The 17756-nt window shown below is 33.1% G+C and overlaps 1 protein-coding gene across 8 annotated transcripts in view; it reads left to right on the top strand.

Annotated features, from left to right (window-relative positions):
* IMMP1L (inner mitochondrial membrane peptidase subunit 1) overlaps nt 1–17756 on the top strand; it is an 86396-nt gene that overhangs the window by 29156 nt on the left and 39484 nt on the right. The window contains exon 2 of one of the 8 annotated variants that reach the window (XM_008686867.2): nt 2531–2790. The exons of the other annotated variants lie outside the window; for them this stretch is intronic. The gene's annotated coding sequence lies outside the window, so the exon portion shown is untranslated. The remainder of the gene's footprint in view (nt 1–2530; nt 2791–17756) is intronic. 8 annotated transcript variants of the gene reach the window in all.

The following is a 17756-nucleotide window of genomic DNA, read 5'->3' as shown; positions in this document are numbered from 1 at the left end:
AAAATGTTGAAATATATTAAATGCTTCAAATCTCTATAGTTATTACTTGTAATGTATTTTTAAATTTTGAATTTTAATTATATAGCACCTTAGAAAAAATTATGGCCCTTTCTAGATCCAGATATATTTTCTGAAGTTGCTGTCTATTGGATTCAATTAGTGGTAACATATAGACCTATCTAGTCCTTTCATGAAGTTGCCCAAGATGTATTTTTTGTACAATTCTATGTTTACTTGACTAAAGCATTTTTGTAACTATAAAACATCATTCTTTTTTGATACGTGATAATCAGCATTTTGGTTGGTCCCTTCTTCTCCCCCATTACCCTTAAGCTAGAAATATGAAATACAGGCTGAAATGAAGCATTTTGTTCTTTTCTAAGCTTATCTATCAGACTTGACATTGGAATGTTTATTTTTCCAAAATAATCGTCTGCTTTAGTATTTTTTTATTAGTTGTGCAATTTCAGTTAGCTTAGGAATTTATTGTTGGAAAATGTGTTATTTCCTTAAGCAGTGCTGTCCAATAGAAATATAATGCAAGTCATTTATGTATTTTATGTAATCCATTATATCCAAAATATAATCTTTTCAACATGTAATCAATATAAAAAATTGTAGTAATTTTTGTACTATGTCTTCAAAATTCATGTATATTTTATACTCACAATACATCTCAATTTGGACTAGTCACATTTCACATGCTCAGTTGCCATATGTAGCTAATGGCTACCTTATTGAACAATGTAGTTTTAAAGTACTACATACAAATATCATAATAGAAATGTGTATTTTTTGCATTCCTCATTACTTTTCTAGTAATATCCTATTCAAGTGACCGAAGAACATTCATGGGCTATGTAATTGAAATTACATACAGTGTTTTTTATAGCTCTATAACTGATACTATTGGTATATATCTGCCTGAATAATACACAAAATCAAAATTATGTCACCTGACTCCTGAGTACTTACCAGATATTGTATAGATATGCTTAAATATATTGTGATAAGAGATAATGGCTAATGTAATGAATGTAGTATGCTCCTCAACAGTTGTGAGCAAATCAAACTTGTCAAACATATTTCAGGTATACCAAGGAGCTTAGTTGTATAAGAATCCCATGGCAAATTTTAATACTTTTTTTTTTAAATAAAGTTGAGAACTCCTCTTCGTATTCTTAGAATTTTTCCGCATAGGTATTTGTGTGAATGTATATCTCTCTTTTCATATAAGTTTGCTTAGAGCTCATATAGCTTTAAACTTGTTGGAAGAAAAAACTGAGCATAAAGTTCTCTAGGATTCTATACATTTTAAATGCTCTGTATATATTCAAATATAAGGAGAGGGAACTTCATTAACTACTTTAGGAACATGTAGTTAAGAAGTATAAAACCTTGAATTACAATTGATTTGAATTGATTCAAATATTTTAAAGTATAAATGATCAAGCTGATGTGTATAAAATACTGCTACTGCACCCACTTTATAAAAAGTAGAGACCTTAAGTGTCATTGACCTTGCTCAAGTATGGTTTTGAGAGAAAAATCATATGTTCGTGAGATCTCTGACTTTTTCACATCTTGAAAATTTTAACACTTCAGATTTTGAGGGAAATGAGCTAATTTTTGTGTAATCTAACTTTTATGTAGATATTGCATGATGCCTGTTGTATTCTTTTACTCACTTGAATTTTTATTGACTTCTCTGTGACTTCTGCATTTAAAGTGTTGACACAAAATGTTAAACTATTCTTTAAACAATACCTCTAGTTTCTTGGAGATGATAAATCCATCCATTGATTTCCTAATTTTATTATGTACACAGTCAATTGTAATCCAAGATTACAGCAAACAAGATGTTAATTTCAAGCCATAATCTATGTACATTTCAATTACAGAGCATGATTGTTATAGAAGCACAGAATAAAAAGGAATAACATTTGTGCTATCCTCACAGGAGCTGTCAATAAAAGATGTAATAGGGGATTTAGGAATCTGGAAATGGCCAACTAATTTATGTGAATCTATTTTATTTCAGCTAGAAAGACCAAGCTCTTTTTCGTCTGCACTGCATATTGCAGAGCACAGGCTGCCTATAGAAAACCAGGCGGCTGCATATGGATAGTCCCTTGATATCATTCACTTGCTGTGTAATCTTATTATGCAAAGTTCTAATCTTCACCTAGAATGAATGCCTCTGGGTCAGAATATAGTCATATCAGGGTTTTTGAGGTCATGTTTTGTGATCCTTAGCTTATTCTTCTAAGTAGAGCTGGGATTTAAAGGGTATTCCCCAGACACTAGCAGAGATAGACAGCAGAACCTGCTGCCTTTTTGGAAGACAAGACCAACATGAGGTCCCTGGTAGGATTAAACTTGATTTGTAGCTGTAGGATTTTTTAACAGATGTATTATTGGACAGGGAATAGGGGGCCACCAGCACAGCAAAATTGAATCACGACTGGCATTCTCAGGGAGTTTGCTGCCTGCTAAAACAGCAGCTGCATGTGGATTTGACTTCTTTCAGGTGAAGCGACTTCCAGTCATTTGGAAAGGATGGGATGAAAAGGAACCTTGGTGATAATTTTGATGTCTGCAAGATTTAGTACCAGTGTAATGGGATTATCGGTAACACCTTCACTGCAGAAAAAGCCACCTGGCGCTATAACTGGCAGCAACTGAGAACTAATCCTTTCCCATCTCTTGGATGTCATTCATGAAGCTCAAAGCGATTTCTACCCTGCTAACTGTGATTAATTTTATAAACAACAACAACAAAAAAATCAGGTGATCAAGGCAAAGAATATGATTTTTATTAATTATTTTTAATATGTAGCCTTATGAGCTATATGACTTATAAATTATGTAAGACATACATAAACTATATGTATAACTTAAAATTTATTAAAATGTTCAAATAAAAAAGTTGATTATTAATGTCTTTTATACTTTTTCGAGTTGAATGACAATGTATTTGCTATTGGTAAAGATTTATATTTGAGATAAATATTAATTAAATAGTTTTCTTTTGGCTATAAGGCCATTATCAGTAAATTAACCAAAATATCTGTAGGTGTAATGAATTAGAATAACTTGTTTTGTTATACATTTTACCTGTTTCTAACTGCTTTGATTCCTGTGATTAAATGTTTTTAGTGAATAAAATCTTTAATGATATAAAAATATATAGACATTTATATTTTTGATGATTAAGGTAATGCTAGCTCAACTTATGAAAAGAGCTTTTTGTGAAAGAGTAGGATCTTAATATATAAAAGTCCTAAAATAGTTAATATTAATACTGAATGACATTTTTTAAAATCAGGAATCCTTAGTGAAAGTTTTCCTTTAGCAGGCAGAGGTTTAGTTATTTGTTATTTGCTCTAGAATCATGTATTAGCTAATTGAGGTTTTTTCAAGTGTTTTATTTAAACTAAAAAACTTTATCAAGTACTTTGTTTAGAGGTGTTAATTATTTTAATATTCTTCTCCTACATGGTCCAGAATAAACTGAAAGAAAATGAAGTGAAATTATCCCATCAGTCACCCAAACAGTATACAACATAACTGCCAAGAGTAGAAAAGATAATTAGTGTTGTCAGTGTTATGATCCTAGAGTACTTACTTTTAAAATATTTATTCATAGAACTCGATTTTTATCTTGTTGTTGTTTTTGATTTAGTAGCTTTATATTTAAAAAATAGATGATAAAACCTTAATTTTAATGTTCTTAAACTTTAAATTTTAACTAACTATAGGTGAATAAGGTAATTTTGTAATTATAAGAATTTTTAAAATATAATCATCCATTATACGCAATGCATTGATTTACCTGTAGCCTCTGTTTACGTATAGTACATTTTATTCTTCATAGGAAATCTTTATGAGAAAAATCAATAAATATAAGAAATTTATGTAGAGATCTTTGATCAAACTTACCTAGCAAACTTGTCATTATTAGTGGATTTTGTTTTAACTGGTTCCAAGCTATTGTATTCCAAAACGTGTTCCTTCATTTGTTGTCACATTTTAAATGAATGGATGAGAAAGCTTAAGAATATTTTTACTGAACTGTATTATGTTAGTTTGTAAAGGACTTCTTTAGCCTTCTGTTTGTGTTTTTACTAGTTGAAAAGGTGTTCATTTAAAAGTCTATCACAGTGAAAAGATCTATCCATGAAATAAGTGGACTAAATTCTTTTTCTTATCCTTATAGTAAAATCACTTATATTTTAAATATAAAATTTTTGGCTTATATGTAATTTCAAATTATTTTGCCAGGTAGTATATTTTCTCAGGGTAACTTTTTATGGTATTTAATAGTATTTTATAATTATTTTTTAAAAGTAGCTTTCCTTTCAAAACAAAATTTGTCTCAAAGCTTTTATTAAACAGTGTCAGTATTTACTTTTAACTGCTTTTTATTCAGCTGTTTACTGAATGGCTCTTGAGAGTATTTTTTTCTTTTCTTTTCTATCCTAGCCATTCTTATTTGATTAGTGATGGTTATTTCCTTTGGAAAGCCCCAAATAAACTCATCTTAATTAAATTCACTATAAACATATAAGATCTTCTCAGTGATACATATTATTTTCAGTAGATACAAGATTACCCCAATTTAATTATCTTATTGGTAACTTATGAGAAATTTGACTCATCTTTGAAAGCTACAAATACTAAATTTATTGGCACAGGTAAGTAATGTCGTCAGTGAAAGTTAAGGGGGGTGATAAGAGATAAGAGAAAGGGAGGTAGACTGAGAGAAATGATAAGAAATTTTTAAAAAGAATAAGTCAGGTGTAACAAAAGCAGGATGGGAATCATAGGAATTCTTGATTATTCAAGAGATTCAGAGCTTTTTTTTTTCTTTTTTGACAATTTATGAGACTTAGTGTCTCTCTAAAGGACCATACATGAACTGTAGACTGGCACAGTGACAGCTAGCCTATGATAAAACTAAATGATATTCTTCCATCTAAATGAATACCCTTCAGCTATTGCACGTACAACTTGTATATTCTGAAATAGATGGATCTTACATAGTCATTGGGGGATTATTGGTGGATGAATGGGATGGTTTTGGTATTTCACTCTTTGGAAGCTGTATGAAAAGTGTTAACTGCTTATAATTTTTAAATATAAAATGAGTTTTGGTATTTGGATATATAAAAAGTGAACTTCAGAAAATAACACTGGATTTTTAAAAATCCGTGAAATGTTAGCATAATAAAGTATTTGATGATGAAACTGAGAGTTCTCCCAAAGTTAACATTCAGCTTAAAAATAATGAATGGTTAAATTTTGTCAAATTTCTGAAAGTTTTGAGTATGTCTCAGTGGTCTCAAATGATAGCACAAAGTCCTTTATGGGGCTTCCTTCCTGGGAGCTTATTGAAACTTTAGATTCTGTAGCCTTGCTCTCACAAATTCTCATTCATTAGCTCTATGATGGGAGCCTGGGAATTTGGATTTTGAATTAGATTCTCAGGTTTTTTGCTGCTGCAGTCACATTAAAGCTGTGAATACTTTAAACCTCAGTGAGGGCAGTTATTTCCTCTGAAAGTGCATCAAAAAAACCAAACCAAAACAAAAACAGGTTTAAACAAAATCTTCATAGGTTACGGGGATCAGAACTCCTTAATTTGTAGTTCTAGAAAAATACCCTCTGCACAAGTCTTACAGTAGATTTAACATTATAGATTTGAACAATTCATGAGCAGCCCTGAAGGTGATTTTGAAATGGCAGGAATTTGAATTACTTTGATGGAGAGGCTGCTGTGTGAAAGTGAATTCTTTAGCTCTTGAGCAGAGTACACCACTCAGCATCCATGTCTTTTTTTTTTTTTAATGTCATCTCTTTTTTTAATTTTTTTTTATTATATTATGTTAGTCACCATACAGTACATCCCTGGTTTCCGATGCAAAGTTCGATGATTCATTAGTTGCGTATAACACGCAGTGCACCATGCAATACGTGCCCTCCTTACTACCCATCACCAGTCTATCCCATTCCCCCACCCTCCTCTCCTCTGAAGCCCTCAGCCCATTTCCCAGAGTCCATAGTCTCTCGTGCTTCATTCCCCCTTCTGATTACCCCCCCCTTTCTTTATCCCTTTCTTCCCCTACCGATCTTCCTAGTTCTTATGTTCCATAGATGAGAGAAATCATATGATAATTGTCTTTCTCTGCTTGACTTATTTCACTTAGCATTATCTCCTCCAGTGCCGTCCATGTTGCAGCAAATGTTGAGAACTCGTTCTTTCTGATAGCTGAGTAATATTCCATTGTATATATGGACCACAGCTTCTTAATCCAGTCATCTGTTGAAGGGCATCTCAGTTCCTTCCACGATTTGGCTATTGTGGACAATGCTGCTATGAACATTGGGGTGCATATGGCCCTTCACTACGTCTGTATCTTTGGGGTAAATACCCAGTAGTGCAATGGCTGGGTCATAGGGTAGCTCAATTTTTAACTTTTTAAGGGACCTCCACACTGTTTTCCAGAGTGGCTGCATCCATGTCTTAATGAGTCTGTTTTTCTCTTCTTGTCACAATAACTTCCATGCAGGTTCTGAAATGGACATATATATCTTTCAGTTATTTTATTTACAACCATTATGTGGGAAAAAAGTATCTTGTGTAGATATCCTTGAATTTGAGAAATCACAGGAAGTCTCAGGAATGTCATTCTTGTCCAAATGAGGGTAAATGTAGTAAAACTGTAACATCAGGATTTTTCTTCTTCACATCTACTTCTCTCTCCTCCATTTCTTTAAATGCTAATATGCTCACTAACTTCTTATTAAAACAAAAAAAGGTAATGATTTTAATCACTTCTTCAGCTACTTGTACTTTAAAATGCATTAATTTCTGTAAATTGGTTGTCTCAATTAACATTAATACTTTACTCTTTTTTCCCCGAAAAGATGCATATATCTTTTTGAATTAGTGTTTTTGTTTCCTTTGCATAAATATCCAGAAGTGGAATTACTGGGTTGTATGGTATTTCAATTTTTAATTTTCTGAGGACCCTCCATACTGTTTTCCATAGTTGCTGCACCAGTTTATATTCCCACCAATAGTGCATAAGGGCTTCCTTTTCTCCCCATCCTGGCAAACATTTGTTCTTTCTTATCTTTTTGATATAGCCAGTCTGACTGGTGTCAGGTGATATCTCATGGTTTTGATTTGCATTTCCCTGATGATTAGTAATATTGAGCATCTTGTCATATGTCTGTTGGCCATCTGTATGTCTTCTTTGGAAAAATGTCTACTCAGGTCCTCTGCCTATTTTTTAATTGGGTTATTTATGGGATTTTTTTAATTTTTTGGTGTTGAGTTATGTGAGTTCTTTATGTATTTTGGATATTAATCCCTTTCCAGATTTATTATTTGCAGATTATCTTCTCCCATTTAGTATTGCCTTTTCATTTTGTTGATGGTTTTCCTTAACTGTGTTTCCCTTGCCTGAGGAGACAGATCCAGAAAATATTGTCAAGACTGATATCCAGGGGATTGCTGCCTATGTTTTCTTTTAGGAGTTTTGATTTTGGGTCATAAATTTAGGTCTTTAATTCATTTTGAGTTTATTTTTGTGTATGGTATAAGAAAGTGGCCCAATTTTATTCTCTTGCATGTTGCTATCCAGTTTTCCCAACACCGTTTATTGAAGAGACTCTTTCCTCATTGTATATTCTTGCCTCCTTTGTCATAGATTAATTGACCATGTAAGCGTGGCTTTATTTCTGGCCTCTCTGTTCTGTTCCATTGATTTGTGTGTCTGTTTTTATGCCAGTACCATACAGTTTCGATTACTATAGCTTTGTAGTATAGTTTGAAATGTAAGATAATAAATTTGCATTGTTTCAAGCCCTAACTTTACAATAAATATGTGTTGTTTCGAGCCCTAACTTTGCAGTAGGTATTCTACAGCAGCGACAGGATGCTAATAACATCTGTAACCAGTTCTCAGTTTATCAGTCTTTTTTATTCTGAGAGTTCCTAATCTCTGCTCATGCATGACCTCAACTCATGAGATTGAGAAAATAAAAACCTGGAGCAACAGCTCCCTCATTTGTCTGCCATCAAAACTGACAAAACTACCAATATCTGAACCCTTCCTGTTTTCCTTCTAATTATGTTGGAGAAACTGTCCCAACTTCTGTAAAAAGCCAATCTATTTTTATTTTATCCCACCCTCTCTGGCCTTGAATGATTGATTGATTGATACACACACACACACACACACACACTTATGTGTTCTATATATATATATATATTTCCCTATATATACACATACACGCACCTGTGTAACCACTACTTGAGCTCAAATACCTGCCCCCAAAATTTAGCTTTTCGGACCTCTCCTCACTGATTAGTTTTGTTTATATTTGACCTTCATAAAAGTGAGTAATATAAATGGAATCATGTAACATGTATGAAATCATACATCATTTGTGTTTGTCTTTTCCACTAACATTATATCTGTGAGATTTATTCATGTTGTTGCATGTAACAGTATTTTATTCCTTTTCATTGCTGTGTAGTGTCCTGGTATAGGAATATACCACAATTTATTCATTCTCCTAATGGTTGGTATTTGGGTTGTTTATAGTTTTGAGATATTATGAATAAAGCTGCTATGAAAATTCTTGTATGTGACATTTAGTGAATAGAAGCATCTCTTTCTGTGGGTATATATTAGGATGGCCAAATAGTTTTCCAAATTAGTTGTATAAATTTATTCTTTCATCAGCAGTGATTGATGGTTCTAGTTGCTCCATATCTTTTTCAGCTTTTCATATTGTCTTTGTAATTTTAGCCACTGTGATGGTTTTATGGTAGTATCTCTTATAATTTGCAGTTCCCTAATAAAAAATGATGAGCTTTTCATATCAGCCAATTGGATATCCTCTTTTGTGAAATCTTCCTTTCTGTTGCTTAATTTTTGTTAGGTTGTCTTGTCTTTTTTTTAAATGATTGTTTGAATTTTCTGTATATTCTGGATGTTCCTTTTCCAGACAGATACCTAGAGATCACTGTATCTTTCTATACAGATATAGATATTTGCTCCCTGTTTATTTGCCTTTTTAAAAATGGTGTTTTGATATATAGAAGTTTTTAATATTAGCAAAATCAGATTGATCAGTCTTTTAGGGTTAGTGTTTTAGCCTTACCCAAAAGTATTGAAGATAATGTGCATTTTCTGCTAAAAGTATTAATACTTTACCATTCATATATTTGTCTGTAATCGCTCCCAAATTAATTTTTGTACCTGGTGAGGTTATGGGTCAAGGTTTGTTTTTTTTTTTTTTTTCCTCTAGTATGCGTATCTTTGACCTAACACCAATTATTAAAAAGACCATCCTTTTCCCACTGGACTGTACTAAAACGTTTGTTATAAATCAGAAAACCATATAAGTGTAGCTCTGTTCTTTGATTCCATTGATCTGTTTGTCTAGATTTACCACATACAATATTCTGTTATTGTAAACTTATCATGAATCTTGATATTTGAAGTAAGCTTCTCCAGTTTTATTCTTTTTAATGTTTGCCTTGGCCAATCTAGATCTTTTGCATTTCTATATATGTATCTTACAATGAGTATGCCATTTTCTACTGTAAAAAATTAATCCACTGGAATTATATTGAATGTATAGACCAATTTGAGGGAGAATTGATAACACTGGAAATGCTTTGAATCCCTAAATACAGTATATCTTTCTGTTGTTTAGGTCTTCTTCATTTTCTCTCAGCATTTTGTAAAGGTCTTACATGTTTCCTTTGACTTTGTCTTAAGTATTTGATGATTTTTAATATTGCTATATATGATATTTTATCATTTTTTAAGTAAGTCATATGGTATTTTAAAATTTTGTTTTCTAGTTGGTTTTTGCTAGTACATGGAAATTCAGTGATTTTTTTGCATACTGATCTTGTGTAAAGAGACCCTGCTAATGCATATGTTTATTCATTTTCTATATAGAGAAATCACATTTGTTACTGATGACCTTTTAACTTCTTCCTTTCCAGGTTTTATACCTTTCTTAGTGAATTGTCATTAGTTTACCATTAATATGATATGGGCTCTAAGATTTTGTTATTGTTGTTTGTTATTGTAGATAATCCTTATAGTTTAAAAGAAGTCCCCTTCTATTCCTAGGTTTATCAAAAGAAGTGTTAAATGTTATCAGATGATTTTACTGTGTCAGTGTGGGTGGTCACATGATTTTCTTTCTTTTTTTCTTTTTATTCTATTAATAAATAATTGATTTTAAAATGTTATGCTGGGGTACCTGGGTGGCTCAGTTGGTTAAGCATTGGGCTTCACACTGGGCACAGAGCGTGCTTGGGATTCTCTCTCTCCCTCCCCCTTGGAAAAATGTTATGCCAACTTTCTATCCTTGGAATAAACTCCATTTGCTCATGCTCTTTTTTATATACTATTGTATTCAGTTTGCTGAATTTGTTTAGGATTTTTTTGTATTTACGTCAATGAGAGAATTTGTTTTGTAATTTTGCTTTCCTGTTATGCCCTTGTCAAGTTTTGGTATCAAGGTTATACTGACTGTGTAAAACCAGATGGGAAGTATTCCTTCATTTTTTGTTCATTTACAGAGTTTATGATTGATGTTATTTCTTCCTTAAATGTTTGGAAGAATTTTATCAGTGAAGCCATCTGGGCCTGGGTTTTTCTTTGTGGGAATATTTTTAATCATAAATTAAATTTCTTGTATACTTAATAGGACTATCCAGATTTTTAATTTCTTCTGTCAGTCTTGGGAAGGTGTATCAATTAAATTTAACTTAATTTAAAATGTTATTAGGCTGAAATTTTTTTTTAAGAAGATTTTATTTATTTATTTGAGAGAGAAAGACATAGCCAGTGAGAGAGGGAACACAAGCAGGGGGAGTGGGAGAGGAAGAAGCAGGCTCCCAACAGAAGAGCCTGACATGGGGGGCTCGATCCCAGAACTCCGGGATCACGCCCTGAGCCGAAGGCACACGCTTAACAACTGAGCCACCCAGGCGCCCCTAGGCTGAGGTTTTTTATAACATCCTTCTATGATCTTTAATATTTGTCAGATCTCTAGTGTTGACTCCTTTTTTTAATCCTTATACTGATAATTTGGGTTCTCTCTCACCTTGTTTTTTCTTTGATCAGATCAAGACTTCCTACAGTTTATTAGTTTTACTAATTTTGTAAAACAACCAGCTTTTGGTTTCATTAATTTTGCTATTGCATGTTTGCTTTTTTATATCATTGATTGTGTTATTATTTTCTTCTCTATAGTTTCTGGTTTTAATCTGTGCCTCTTTTTCTGTCTTTCTGAGATAAAATTAGGTCATAAGTTTTCATCCTTTTTTATTTTATTTATTAAAAGCTATAAATTTTCTTCTTATTGCTATAGGTGGCTCCCACAAGTTTTGATGTCATATTTTCCTTATTTATTTATTTTTTTAAAAGATTTTATTTATTTATTTGACAGAGAGACAGCCAGCAAGAGAGGGAACACAAGCAGGGGGAGTGGGAGAGGAAGAAGCAGGCTCATAGCGGAGGAGCCTGATGTGGGGCTCCATCCCTTAATGCCAGGATCATGCCCTGAGTTGAAGGCAGACGCTTAACCGCTGTGCCACCCAGGCGCTCCATATTTTCCTTATTGTTTACTAAAAAATTGGAATTTTTAAAGATGTATGTTCTTTAATTTGCATGTATTTGCAAATGTTTAGTTACCTCTTTGTTTTTGACTTCCAGTTTAACTCTTCTGTTAAATATTTTAGAGAATATAGAATGATTTTTCAGTCCTTTGAATTTTTAAAATCCTTTTATTCTTATGAAGTATTTATTTTTGTCTTTAATATTACCCTAGAGCCTGTTTGTTCATTTATTGATATAAATAAATGGTGAATCTGTGTGGAATTTCTTTCACTTTCATTATTTTTGCTACCAAAAATTTAAAGTTTGTGAGTAGGAAATGTGGCTTTTTTTTTTCAATCCAATCTGACAATCTTCATCTTTTATTGGTATATTCTTTTAGATTTAATGGACACTATTTTTGAATGAAGTCTACCATCTTTCCATTAATTTTGTGTTTTTGTCATGTTTTTCTTTTATTTCTCCTGTCTTGTCTTTTGTAATCATAGGATTTTTCCTCACTCAAATCTTTTTTCCTTCGATTAACTTATTATCTAATCCTTCAGTTTTTATTTCTTACATATTATAACATGAATTTTTGACTTTTTATTAATTAACTCAAATACCACTTTAACCCTTTTAGAACTGTGCCGAAACTTACTAGTTTAACTTCATTTAACTCCCTTCTACCTTTTGTGCTATTGTTGATATAAATAATACTTTAACATGTCTTCTGGCCCTTAAAACATTTTTGTTATTGTTTTAAATGGCTTCATTATCTTTATCCAAATATGTGCTCTGAGTTTTCTTTGTTCCATTTTGCAATTGCCTGTTTCATTTTGTTTTTGCCTGAATTACTCCCTTATTATGTATTTTATTACAGGTGCTCTGGCAAAAATTTTCTGAAAACTTGTTTTCTGAAAATGTTTTTTATTTTGCTTTAGCTTTTTTAAGGATTTTTCACTGAGTATAGACTTATAGATGGGTACTTTTCAGCACTTTAAAGTTGACATTGCATTTTTTTGTGGTTTCCATTTATCTTATAAAAAGTTAGCCATTCTGTTGAACAGACAGAATTATGAATTTGAAAATAAAGCGGCCTATATTTCTGACCACTTTTAAACTTTCCTCATTGTCTTTTTTTTTTTTTATGAATCACATTTATATGTGTAGACATACCAGAATTTAAATTCATGTTTAAGGCAGTATTTCATTGTCTTTTTTTTTAAAGACTATTTTCTTAAAGCAGTTTAAGATTTACAGCAAAACCGGGGTAGATACAGAGATTTCCCGAGTATTCCCTGTCTCAACACATGCATAACCATGTGCATTATCAATATCCCCCTCCAGAGTGGTACATTTCTTATAATTGATGAGCCTACATTGACACATCATAATCACTCAAAGGTCATAGTTTACATTACAGTTTATTAGTTTATTCTTGGTGTTGTATATTCTTTGGCCTTGGACAAATGTGTAATGACTTGTATCCATCATTATAGGACCATAGAATTTTCAGAGCCCTAAAAATCCTCTGTTCTTTGCCTGTTCATCACTCCTCCCAATCCGTGGTAACCATTAATCTTTTTACTGTCTTCGTAGTTTTGCCTTCTCATTATCTTAATTTTTGTAGTTTTATGGTACTGTGCCTGGCTGTATTTTGTTTGTTTCTTTTGATTTATATTGTTTAGGGTTTGCTAAGTTTCTTGAACTTGTGAGTTAATGTCTCTTATCAGTTTTGGAAACCTGTGTACCATTATTTCTTCAAAATATTGCTTCTGTCTATTCTCTTTTTCTTTAGATCCATGATTATACTTGTTTCCTATATTGTCCACCTGTTTTCCTTTCTGTACTTCAGTCTGATTACTGTCTCCCAACCTACCTTCAAGTTTACTTCTGTTAGGCCGAGTCTAATCTGCTAGTAAATGTAATGAATTTTAAATTTTAATTTATTCTGTGGCTTTGCGTTGTATGGAATTTTCACTTGATTTTTTAATAGTTTTATTGTCTGCTCAGCTTCACCATTTTTCCCTCATTTTTTTGAATGTTAGTCATTCAATGTTAGTCATAGTTATTTTCGTCTTTCTATTAATATTAATATCTGAATCACCTGTTTTTTTCTGTAGGAATTCCAGTCATTTTGTTCTATTTTATAACATGCTTTGATTGAATGAAGTCACTTGGTCATATTTTATAGCATGCTTATAATCATTTGTTGAATTAAATGAAAAATTATAATAACCCAATTTAAAAAACTGTTGGGGGAGTGAATAGATATTTCTCCAAGGAAGATATATAAATGGCCAGTAAGCACATGGGAAAGCTGCTTAGCATCATTGGTTATTAGGGAAATGCCAATCAAAGCCACAGTGGTATCCACTTCACTCTCACTAGGATGGCTGTAATGAAATGTGGACAATAACAAATGGTATTGGCAATAATGTGGGGAAATTGGAACCCTAATACGTGGCTAGTGAAAATATAAAATGGTGCAACTACTTTGGAAAACGGTTTGGCAGTTCTTCAAAAAGTTAAACACAGCCTTTGCATGTGACTCAACATTTTTACTCCTAGATCTGTATCTGAGAGAATTGAAAACATGTGACCACACAAAAACTGTACACAAATGTTAATAGCACATTCGTCGTAATAACCAAAAAGTGAAAACAACCCAGATGTCCATCAACTGATGAGTGGATACAGAAAAATGATGTATCCATGTATTGGGATATTATTCAGCCATAAAAAGGAATGATGTGCTGACTCATGCTACAACAAATGAACCTTGGAAACATTGTGCAAGTAGAAGAGACCAATAAAAAAAAAAATACTCCACATATTGTATGATTCCATTTGTATAAAATATCTAGCATAAGCAAATCCATAGACACATGGTTGCCAGGAGCTAAAAGGAAGAGGGGAAAAAATGGAGAGTAATTGCTAATGAATACAGGGGTTTTTGTTTGTTTGTTTTTCTTTTGAGATGATGAAAATGTTCTGGAATTAGATAATGGTGATGGATACACTAAAAACCTTGTGGATATACTAAAACCACTGAATTTCATACCTTAAAAGAGTGAATTTAATGGTGTATGAATTATATCTTTTTTTTAGAAGGCTTTCCTACTCCAAGTTTATAAAAAGTATTATAGGAGTTCTAAATAATGTGTTCTTTCTAGGAAAATTAAGGGTTTTAGTTTTGTTTTGGAGGTAGGTAGGTAGTGTATGAATAGGTTGCTTTAATCCTGTCTAGGGTTGGTTGTAGTTTTTGTTAAGGCTGATCTATTTCAGTTTTGCCCTCACTCCCAGTGGTAACCTTACCGTAGTCCTAACTAAGATGGGTAAACTTGGAGGGTCTTAAAGTCCAGCCCATGTCTCCCTCACCTTGAATGGTTTTCTGTGGTTGCTAACATTTTGCTTAGGTTTCTAGCCTTTTTATCCTCTGTTTACTGCTGATACTCTGGGAGTCACACACTGCTCAGTGGCAGTTTAGGAGTTGGCTAACACCTCATGGAGAGATTACATGCAGACTTGTGGTCCCTTCCTGTTTGCAGCTTGGCCCTCACATGCCATCTTCTTTGACAACCACAAATTCCAACCTCTGTCTTGGATAAGTAGGACTGCCACTTTCTCCTAAAATTCTTATTTTCCTGTGCTGTGAATTGGCCAATACTCTCAGAGAAAAGGCCAAGTGAATGTGGAGCTTACCTTATGTTCTTCCCTTCTTTCATAGATCCTAGCCCCTTACTTTCTGCCTAGATTGCTGCCTACTGCATCTAAACAGCTATTTTGTATATTTTATTCAGATTTTGTAATTGTTTTCTTGTTTTCACCAAGAAGGTTAATCTGGTACAAACTACTCTGTCAAAATTGGCATTGAAGTCCTCCTCTTGCCTCCTTTCTTCAATGTTCAGTCATCTATTTCCCCATCCTTTTTCCCTCTCTCATCAGTAATTGCTCCTCATCGTTAGCCTCTCTCCCTGTGGGATTCTTACCATTGGCTCTCAAAGCATGCCGATATGTTTCTAGGTTTTTAAAAAAACCTGTTCAGTACCATATTCTTTCTATTATTCTACTGCAGTGGTTCTCAACTGAAGGTGGTTTTGCATCCCAGGAACATTTGGTAATGTCTGGAAACATTTTAGATCATCACGACTGGGGAAGGGGATACTGCTGGTATCTAGAGGCCAGAGTTGCTAAAATCCTACAATGTCTAAGATAGCTGCCCACAACAAAGACTTACTTGTCTGGCCCAAGTGTTAATACTGCTGAAGATGAAAAACCCTGCTCTACTTTTTAGCTGGCCTGAGTAGTCGGACTTTTCTGAAGAGGTGACTATTTATGTTGTCTCCTTTTCTACATCTCCCTTTCATACTTTTTAATAAGTTTTAATTTTTTGGGGCGCCTGGGTGGCTCAGTCGTTAAGCATCTGCCTTCGGCTCAGGGCGTGATCCTGGCATTCTGGAATCAAGCTCCACATCAGGCTCCTCCGCTGGGAGCCTACTTCTTCCTCTCCCACCCCCCCTGCTTGTGTTCCCTCTCTTGCTGGCTGTCTATCTCTGTCAAATAAATAAACAGAATATTTAAAAAGAAAAAAAAGCTTTAATTTTTTTAAGGTAGTACCCAGATGATTTTTAAGAGTAAAATAGTGCTATAACACTTAAAAAGAAAATAGCAATATTCTCCTAGCACCCCTTAGTTACATAGTTTTGGCTAGTTAGATGTAAATGGAACGAAGGTGTTTTTTTTCCTGGATAGAAAGATAACAAATTAGTAGGCAGTAAACTCTTAATAATTTTTTCTGCTTGTAACTTGGATGTAGCAGCTAATATTGTTAGAAAATAAATATCTTCCTTGTTTGAATTACTGTTGTTCTAGTTTTCTCTTGTTTGCAGTAGAATAAAATCATCACTGAGATAGGGATTATTTTTTCAAGACTTGTCATGTATGAAACTTGCTTTGAGCTCTGGTGTTCCAGTCTCATACACATCCATTTGAATATATCATGGATATATCAAATTTAACATGACCAAAACTGGACTGTTTTCTATTACAAATATGGGTATGCATAAAACCCTGTGGATAGACCTCCATTTACCTCCTCAGTCCAGAAACTTGAGAGTCATCCTGATTCTTTCCTTTTTCTTGCCGTTTATTTTGCCTGCTAAATTTCTCAAATCTATTCATTTCTCTCCATTTCCACTGCCATCTCTGTAGTGAGTCCAGCCCAGCTGACCAGCCAGCATTTTTATTTCTGCCCCTATTCCAGTCCTTTTCTCTGCATAGCAGTGAGAGTGATATTAAATTGAAAATCGAGTCATTGTACTCTCCTGTTTACTTAAGATCTTTCAGTGGCTTCACTTCACTCAGAATAAAATGCAAAATTCTTCAAGACCTTGAATAATCTTGCCTATCTTTTTAGTCTCATTTTATGTCCTTCATATAGTGCTCCACCCTTCTTTTAGTTCCTTAAGCACATGCATGCTGTTTTTTTTCTGCCTATAATGTTCTTCCCATCCCCGCCGTAATTATAATTTTCTTGTCTTTCAGAACCTAACTTCAGTGGTATTTCCTTGGAGAAATCTTTCCTGATTCATCCTAAAGAAAATACGCCCCACTCATCGGTCTTTATCACTTTATCCTAATTTTTCCTTTTGGAAAGTACTTAATATATTTATGTGTTTGTTTGTGACATCTGTCCCAATAAACTATAAGCTCTATAAGGACAGGCATCATGTTCAGTATTATATTTCTAGAGTTGAATGCAGTATCTGGCATATAATAAAATCTCAGTAAATATTTGTTGAATGATTGAATGACTGAATGACTGTAAGAATACCCTTTTCCCCACAAGTGCTTCTTTTTTAAAAAGTTAAGTTCTATAATAAAGTTGAAAAAATAGTACTATACACATTTGTTTACACTCCATCTGGATTTACAATGAACATTTTGCTATATTAGTTTTTTCTATTCTTTTGTATATATATCTGTATGTAAATATGTGTGTATATATGTTTATGTGTCTGTGTATAAACTTCTCTATCTACATCTACCATCTCTCTTTCTCAGTAGTAGAAGTAAACTATATGAAAGAAAGTTGCAGACATGACATTCTTC

This window comes from Ursus maritimus, unplaced genomic scaffold, assembly GCF_017311325.1.
Source record: "Ursus maritimus isolate PB19 unplaced genomic scaffold, ASM1731132v1 scaffold_23, whole genome shotgun sequence".
In the NCBI taxonomy this organism is placed as follows: domain Eukaryota; kingdom Metazoa; phylum Chordata; class Mammalia; order Carnivora; family Ursidae; genus Ursus; species Ursus maritimus.
Note: the sequence above shows the minus strand (reverse complement) of the source record. Positions and strands in the feature narration are given on the sequence as shown.